At 31.5% G+C, this 9,679-nt stretch overlaps 1 long non-coding RNA gene across 1 annotated transcript in view; it reads right to left on the reverse strand.

Annotated features, from left to right (window-relative positions):
* Positions 1–6,428: 6,428 nt before the first annotated feature.
* LOC106689180 (uncharacterized) overlaps positions 6,429–9,679 on the reverse strand; it is a 173,383-nt gene continuing 170,132 nt past the window's right edge. The window contains exon 3 of the long non-coding RNA XR_001344393.2: positions 6,429–6,589. This is a non-coding gene — a long non-coding RNA (uncharacterized lncRNA). The remainder of the gene's footprint in view (positions 6,590–9,679) is intronic.

Consider the following 9,679-nt stretch of genomic DNA (forward strand, 5'->3'; position numbering starts at 1 on the left):
AACCTTCTTCAAGGGAAGGAAACAAGTTTGAAGCAATCCATCGGAATATCTCACCACAATGAATACCATTATAGTAGGCAAGAGACCGCGCGGAAAGCGAAAACCAGTCGAGTAGACAGAATCAACAAACATAGGAAAGAGCTGCACCAAACTGGAAAGTACATGTCCAAGATAGGCAGGCATGGATAAGGCTGGTTCAGGCAGCCAAAGATCTACAAGGACAAAAAATAATAATAATTAAAATATATACTTTTAGAGGATGCCCTCTCAAGCATTTTTTAATGTGACTTGGAGATGTTGCCCTCTGTGGAAAACCTATAGAAGAGATTAGCTAGCTATATTGGCGTATGTAGGTAAAAATAAGAACCAGCACATTTTAAAAATGCAACACCACTTTCTACAACACGACATGAGTGAGTAGAACTGCACCACACTCAAGCAAGAGGGACGGCGGCGGCAAGAGAGAAACCCGGCTTCCATCGTAACGTCGAAACATAACATACCACCACATAACCTATAATACATTTTATTATTCCTTGTGAACTTAATCAATTCATTCAATAATAAAGATTTTATCCTCAGTTTGTTCATTATAAGTATTTTATTTCAGATACAGTCCAATCCAGCTATATCAGCAAATTATAAGTAATTCGGGTGATATCCCCCAATAATGAAACCCGGGGAATACCTGAATTATACAATAATTATATATTATAATGTGCAGTAAGCACAAAAAAGGTCTTTAACAATACTCTAGGATTACGAAATAGCTTCAAACATTTAAGTTATGTCTTAAATCATATAATAGTGTTGCTTACGCTCGGATGTATCAGATTTTCTAGTCTCTTAATTGCTGAATCTACATCTACTTATATATCTTTTCGGTAATAATAAAATTCTTTCATATTTGAACACTTATTATTACTGTTAACAATAAACAATTTAATATGGTTAATTATTTCAAATAAATAAAATTAAACGTACTTTAGATGAATTGTTATTTTGAAAAATTGGCGCCCTACAAAACTATTTCAAATACGAAAAACCTACATAATACAATAGGTGACATCTTATTTCTGTTTGGTGAAAATTTTCGTTTTTGAGCTAGGCTTTTCACACACTTACAGACATACGCACACTCACATCATTGGACTTAGAGGACCTCAAAACGTGTTTTTCTGTTAAAAAGTCGAATGTAAAATTGTGAACGGACACAACACCTCCCTTACTACATATTCCATATAAATGTTAGGTATATAAAAAAAATTACCACTGACCGAAGGATTGTTGTTTTTGCCCACTACCTGGTAACACTTTGATGATTCTTTTCTTAATCAGCCTAAAATACAACAAAATATTTTAAGAATGATCATTATCAGTCAAGACTCAACTAGGAGACTATTTAATTATTTGTTTGGCACATTAAATTCTTTTCAAACATGTTCCATAAGCATGAAGTACGCATCTTCTTAAATAAGTCTGCAGAATATATTTTTTATGGCTCCTCTGAGTAGAGATCCCTTGATGGGGGAAGTTTTTCAAGGTGTTCTTGTGTAAGAATAATAAACACCTCTGACCTACTTCTAACTTCTCAATTTCATTCCCTCGGAGATCGTGGTTAATTTTTTATTTATTTTTCTTTGAGCTTAAGAACCCACATGAGATTGATTGGGCATGATAAAATATTTAATTTTATAAAATTTGTTTGATGTCTATCCAGCAAAAAATTTTAATGTTGACCATTTCACCTATAAAGAAATTTTAAAAGTGGTTACAAATATTTGGACAACACAGAGAATGACATTTTCAAAATAACAAGAAAATGGTTTTAAAATCATGGCTGTGAACCACTCATCATTGTCATATTGGATTCATAATTAAATTTATGGTTAAAAAGAAAAAAAATGCGGGTCATTTTGACGGACAAAAGGTACAATCCAACTTCCTCCAAAATAACTTCCTTTATACTTATCATTGTACAACAGATGACACAACACGAATAACCTTTTTTTGGAAGAGGTTTTGAGCCTAAGAAGTTAAAAAAAAAAATGTAAAAACTGGAAGAATTACTACAAAATATAAAAGGATGCCTCGTGATCTCAGGAATTTCCCAGCTTTATTTATATTAGGAGCAATTAAATTCCGATGAAGGCTCCACTAAATTTCAGATAATAATATTTCAAAACATCAGTACTCCCCTAACAGTACTTAATTAAACGCATTAATAAATAATAAAATCGTATGTTATTAAAATTAAAAAAATCCACTCCTATCATGTTTTGGCAACCCAGTAATTTTTCATGAAAATGTTTGTAGTAGTTTTGTTTGTATTCAGTGACCGTTAGAATCTTTAATTCGGTATGTAAAGCATTGCTATTTACGCATTATGGTCAATAAATATAAAAGAAAAAAAATCAATACCGATAAATACGAATATATTTCACATTTAACAACAAGCACTCGACAAACATCCAGATCTGAAATATTTTCAAAGTAAACATAAAACAGCTTTAATAGAATTAAATTAAAAAAAAAAAATCATTGCTCCATTTCAGGACAAAACGAACCCTTTTACTTTATTTAAAATATTGAACAACGCTAAAGAAACTTTAGTCACCTTAAAAGTTTATTGTTCCCATAAATTTGGTAAAACCTTAGATGATGATATTTTTCCTAAAGAGGACAGGAATTATCGCCATTCATCTAAAAAATTTCTATTTCTATTTTTTATTTTCAGCATGCAGTTAATTTCATTAGATGAATTTCTATACCATAAAAAGTATGCATTTGTGTTTCCTCTCCTGTGAAAAAAAAAATTAAATGGACAAGTTCAATTTTAGAATAACAACCACTCTAATAGATACTTTATTGCTTAAGAAAGTATTCTTACTACTTAGATTATCCGGTACTTAATCTTTGAAACACAATGATGAAAAACCTCGAAAGAATTTACGACCCCATACAGTTGTCCAAGCTCAAGTGCAGGAGTAGATTTTATGACAGTGAATGGCTTTTATTATATGACTTTTATTTAACGCCCCGAGTGTTACCCTACATCCTAAGCTCCACCGTTTACATTTCTTTGTTTTAATAGATGCCGGGATTGTCACTAATGATCTGGACATAAATAATAAAATTCATTTTTAGCCTTTACTTTTTTTTTTTTTATACTCCCTGGTCATTTCTGACATATCTGGGTATCTAAAGCTGACCAAATTCCAACCATGGTGGGGGGTCATTTTGTGGGACCGTCACAAAAAAAAAAAAGTCAACACCCAAGACCGGATTCGAACCGGTGCTGCCCGCAGATCTCAAATTGTAGGACCTGGGCCTAACCACCTAAGCTACAAACAGCCCATAATTTTGCTGCATTTTTTTTTTCAACTTCTGACCTCATTTCTTCCGGAGTATTTCTTCTACTAACGGCGGTTTCGGTCCGTTTTACTCTCCCTCAATGCCAAATATTATTCAAATCCAAAGAAGCCTTATACCTTAGGATTAAGAACGTTAGAAAAATTCTTTTGTCCGTTTTTAACTTTCTTACGAAATAACTTATTTTATACTTATCACTTATTTACTACCAAATATGCAATACTGTTGTGGGAAAGAGGGAGGTAGGTAAGGATATCAAGCTCCATAACTTTAAAGTAATGTATCTTCCAACACTATTATATAGCAGTCAAAGTTGGGGGACCCAAGACAAGCACATGAGCAGGATTACGGCTGCTGAGTTGCGATTTATGCGAACAATATTGGACAAAAATAGGAAAGATAGGATAAGGAATGAAAGAATAAGAGAACTTCAGATCCCCTCAATAAAATCAGTGATTGAAAACCAACAGCTCCGATGGTAAGGACACGTCTGTAGAATGGGGGAAGAAAATGTATCGAGTTGAGGTCGACTGGTAGCAGACCACGAAGCAGACGTAGAAGGATCTATATGGAACATACCCAACGACCAGGTCTAGAAAGAGGAAAAACGCTGGCTCAGATGAAGATGCTTGCCATGGATCGAGATGTGTGGACCAAGTGGTTAGAGGCTCCTCCACGCTGAAAGGTACTTAAGGAAGATAAGAAAGAAGAAGATTACTTATCACTAAAGATGGTATTCTAATAATCAGTTTTCATTGAAAGAAAAAGTTGACCGTAATAACTAAAGCATTACAGCCCGACATAAATAATAACTAGAAAACTCAGAACTTTCGATGGCTATATTTATACTGAAATTATTATTTTTTATTTATTTATTTACTTATATTTAAAACTACATTGCGCAAAAATACAGCTGACAATTCTATTAATTTTTTACGATACAGACGTGGAGAAACTACGCCTTGGTAGTATTCCAATAACATTGCTACATTGGCATTTGTTGAAGCCATTTCCTTTTAAGGCACTAAGAAGGAATGTCAAAAATAAAAGAGGAAGCAAGCTTAGAAACTAGTGGATTTGAAAGGTTAAGGAGGTTAGAATGGAATGATTGATATCTGGTTCGGGCTGGATCGGTGTCATATGGTACATGCGAGTTATGGATGATTTGCTTTGAGACAAAGTAAGGAGTATTGAGAATTTATAAGCTAGTAGCAGTAACAAGGGCATAACGAGGATCAAAACTAGAGGGAGGGCAAGCCTTAGTCGTTCAGGTTGTGACATTTAGGATGCAGTGGACAAGGTGCAGCTCCATCAGTAAGGTGCTAAACCTAGTGCTGCACCACAGTAAAAAATTAATAAAAGAATAAAGAAAAAAAAGAATTGGTGATCTTTGGTAGCAGTGGGATGCGCAATCCCCAGCGCACAACCCCACTGCTTAGTAAAAAAAAATTTGTTTTTGCTTCTAGGGGAAGGACAGCTTTACCCCTCACTCTCCCTGCCCACTGGATAAGCCCATGACGGTAACCTAAAAGCATCAATAAAGTTCTAAAGATAACTTTTGAACAGCAGCAATCTTCAATTTAACAATTGGTAAAATTATATATAATAATACATTCAAATGTAAAAGATAATTATGGAAGCAAATAAAGGCATCGCTACCAAAACTCTAAGTTTTATTACTAATAGTAGTTAATAGCAATGAAAAATAAATATCGAATTAAAACTTTTTTTAGCGGCTCATCAGTCTACAACAAGCAGTTTACCAAATTTTGTGCATTGACCAACCTCACCGTTCTCGAGACATTAATACAACATAAATAACATTATTAGTTGTATCACGTATATACATTTTTCTGTAAATGTATTAATTTAAGTAAAGTGGCAAGAAGAAAATTAAATGGTCTACACGAAAAAAAAATTTAAGGTAATAAAAACTCCTCTCTTTTAGTTCATAGTTCATTATTCGATCCTTCACCCACAACATTTTTTTAAAAATATATTTCAAAGCTTGTTTAAGAAGTTCTCGAAGTTCTCATGAAATTATCACTTTCTTATGAACGAGTATCAAAGTATCTATTCAAGTTAGTCAGTAATATTTTATAAGCTTAATTCATTCATATTACTCAAAATACTATGCATGCTTTTAAGGTACTTACTGTGTTTCCAGTGTTGATTAATAAAAGTCCTGAAAAATACATTTAGTACATGAATGTTGCAAATGCAGGTAAAAGCAAAGCAAAGGTACGTTAATGAAAGCCATGCTGGATAATGTTTCCATAAACCAACAGCATCAGAATAAGCAATGTAGTCAGTCATAATTTAAGCAAGTTTAAATTATTGATCTATAAGAATTATGGTATCAATATAAATAGCACTGCAGAAAATAGCTTATAAATTTGTGTAACCAACAAAAAAGACTAAAAATAAATAACTATTTTAAAATTCGATACAAGTTAGAAAGTAAATTTGTTGAATATTTAAACATAAATTGTAAAACTTAATATAAAAAAAAATCATAGTATTATGAATTGCGTAAAAAAAAAATAAATAAATAAAATGGCATGATTACAATATAAACATTCTTTAAAATTGAAAAGAATTTAACAATTCATAAGTCAATAAACCCGATCAGATCTATAAAAGTAATACAAGTTTTTATTGTTTATGGCAAGAGCATTTATTTAAGTACAGTAATTTTCTTTCGCAAGGTGCATTAAATGTAAAGACTCAATTATCTTGTCTTTTCAGAGTTGCAAATTTATCTTCTTAACAGAAATGGTTAGCATAAATGTTTATGTAATTTAATTCATGGTAATTGATAAAAAAAAAAGTGTTGGTATTATTATTATTGTAACTAAATGAGAGAACAGATTCAAGAATCTTGATTTATTTCTTGACATGAATTCCATGTTAGGGCGGAAAAAAATATATGATGAAGATGTGATATGTTCCACACGAGTTCGTAGAATAGATGAGAGTTTTTACGACAAAGAATACTAGATTGTGGAATATAAACAATGTGTCCTATTACAGATTCGACTGATGAGGTAATGAAAGTGATAACATAAATGCAAGCTGTAAACAATTATTTGTATCAGTTTCACAAAAATAAAAGTGCGTGTTTTGGCGGCCGTTATTTTTTGTTTGTTTGAAGCAACAAATGGAACAGTACCTGAATTCGTGCCTGGTCAACAACCATCTCTTCGCTGCTAGGAGCCTGAAAAATACAATGGTAGATTAATGACAATTCTATCAACCATTCTGAAAACAGTATTTAATGTTACTCAACATCAACAGATGAAGACACCTCCACCAAAATACCCAGAAAGAAAACTGAACCAAACATGACAGAAAAGGCATCGATCCAACAGAGTTTCATGAAAAAACAGAGGATAAAATCACAATAAAGTATGTATCATAATTAAAAATAAACTAATCATAGCTTTGAGCAATCAAAATACGTTTGCACTTGCAATAGTGACAATTTGTGTCCAGCCAGGCCATTAGCTATACAATCAACGATAAATGAGTGAATAATGGTGATAGGATGAAAAAAAGTCATAGAAGAGACACAGTCATCAGAAAAAAAGTAAACTGATTCATAGAACAACAAATGATGAAATATGAAACAATGATTTGAGTTATTCAATCTTGAAAAATAGAAATTGATTACACATAAAAAAAAGATATACATAAATTCCCGTTTGTATTAAAACAAAACAAAAAAAAATGAACAGATTACAGAAGGTTTTTAACAATAATAATAATACAATTTAACAACAAATTACATAAGGAGTTTAAAGGGCCAATCTAGTTAATCGTAAAACAGTCGGAATTGATGAGATTTTTTTTTATTATTTTATTAAGAATCGCTTCTAATTTAATATAATACAGAAGAAAATAATTGTCCAGGTCTCCGAAGGAGTAGTAGAACAGAATGATTATTCAACTCCAACACAAAAATAACGGAAGAAAAAAATTAAATGAATAAAAAACTAAAGGGCAACATAATACATGGTTATTAATTACACAAGGGCTAATATTTACAAAATAAACAAAACAGAGGCAATTATCATGCAATAACTAATAAAAAAGGTAGATAATTAAAAAAATAATTATAAGTATCAAAAGTAATACATTTAAAAAAATACAAATCACATATCATCACCACCACTACTCAATGGGATGTAAAAAATCTTTTATTTTTTTTCTTAAAATATAGTCTCGTAATCACAAATAAAGAAAAGGGCCTTGAGATACGTTATTTAAACGTGGTGCCGACGATAAAATAATAAACCATATTTTAGTCATAAATCTTAGAGCTAATATTTTATAAAAAAAAATAATAAACTATTGGAATCTACTCTAATTTACTCTTTACCATTATTACTAAATCATACTAATAATTAACAGTATATTTGGGAAAGCTGTTTAAGACCACTTTGAAGAAAACACGCTTCATATTCAGTTCAGAAATACCCTAGGTCGATTGTGATATATAATGTTGGGGGGGGGGGCTATTATTAAAATTTATTATAATTAGTTGTTATTGCTAAATTTGAAATAAATTGTCCATTGTAAAAAGGAATATAAAACCTCTTTATTCTTGATTAATTTTATATGAGGTTCAAGCAAAAAGGGTGTATAATATGGTTAGAATGAATGAATAAAATGTGTTTATTTATAAAAAAAATAATACAAAATGAATCTATTTAAAGCATTAAAACACATATACAATTAAAAATAGCCTGTTGAAGCCTGTGTACAAATATAAATGAAATACATAAATAGCAAAACTTGAAAAAAAAAAGTTATATGCTTTAAAAACAATGCTTAAGTCAATAATTTAAAAAAAAAAAAAAAACAATACTGTAATTATATTTAAAGAAACAAAATAATCGTATCAAACTTGTAACAACTAAAGTATAACATTAATCCCTCACTTGTAAACTAACTGAGCTCTTTCCAGTGTAGCCCGTCGTACACATTGCTAAGAGATTTTTATTAGTCACAGCCTTTTAATAAACTGAGTAATTGTTCTGGAATGCAGGCCTGCAGCACAGAATATTTTATACTAATTTCACTATGCTTGTTACAGGTTTCCTAGCAGTGATAGGAATCTTCCTTTTCTTCGGGCAGAGCGGGCATTTATCGATACTGTTTACAAATTTTAAATGGTAAAAAGGAAAAGAAAACCTCTATTCTTGATTATTACAACAAAACGTTTATATAAGTTTGGAGCAAAACGGGTGTAAAATATAGGATAGTATCGTTAATAAATTAAAATATATTCTATTGATTTTAGATGGGACAAGTAAGGGAAATTACAATTTTACTTCCTAGTAGACTACTGAAGGTTTCTATGGAGCTTGTTCTTTCTGTTTTTTTCTGCTTTCTATTCTCTCTCATCTTGGCCTCTACTCCTATGCCTGGGCGGGGAGTAGAATTAGTCACTCCTATTGAATTTATTGACATAGCCAAAACTGCTATTTCTCAGGGGATCTCTGAGCTCAGTCTTGTTCATAAACTTGGGTACAGTACCCCTACCAGTACATTGGTTTTCCAATAGATGGCAGGAGCTTGATGTCCTCTTCAAGTGATTCATTATAATATATACTTTTTCCTTAAACACTTTAAGTCAGTCTGAAAGCTTTAGTAATTTTAGAAATTTGATGTAAATTACTAAACGAAAAATTGTTATAAAGAAATAATCAATAGTTAGCGATAGTCAGGAAATTTTAATAAAAAAACTAGTTAATCTAGCTAAAGTTATAACTACAAACGCTTGACTTTCCAAAAAGTGGTGAGTTTAATTTTGATGTAAGTCTCCCTGATTTATCAGAGTATGCCAATACCCAAGGTTGGCCCATGCATCCAGTTTCCTACATTAGGTTTACATTCTAGTTGATGAGATTAGTAATCTCCCATTAACCCTGATAATAATATAGGACAATGTTCAGTATGGATTTCTTCTAAATGAAGACATACTCACTTGTCTGCATGTAAGCAATCAGGTCATATATAAACTGATTGCCCTAAATACGGAAAGGGTAATGCCATTTATGAACCAGAAAGTAATGAAAAAAAAGTATATTAACCCATTTTCATTCAGATATAAGCAATAAACAAATTATGATATTATATATATATAATAGTAAACGGTAGGGCGAAAAGCAGGAACATTCAACCGCAAGGCAACAATAGCCGAGGGAGTATGGACCATTGAAATAAATTATGAAGGCAAGACTGAACAATATGCTCCACGTAACCAATGTTCCAAGCACTCAGACAAATAAGACGAATTTTT

Source organism: Halyomorpha halys, unplaced genomic scaffold (genome assembly GCF_000696795.3).
Source record: "Halyomorpha halys isolate HHAL.00 unplaced genomic scaffold, Hhal_1.1 Scaffold1290.1, whole genome shotgun sequence".
Taxonomy (NCBI): Eukaryota; Metazoa; Arthropoda; class Insecta; order Hemiptera; family Pentatomidae; genus Halyomorpha; species Halyomorpha halys.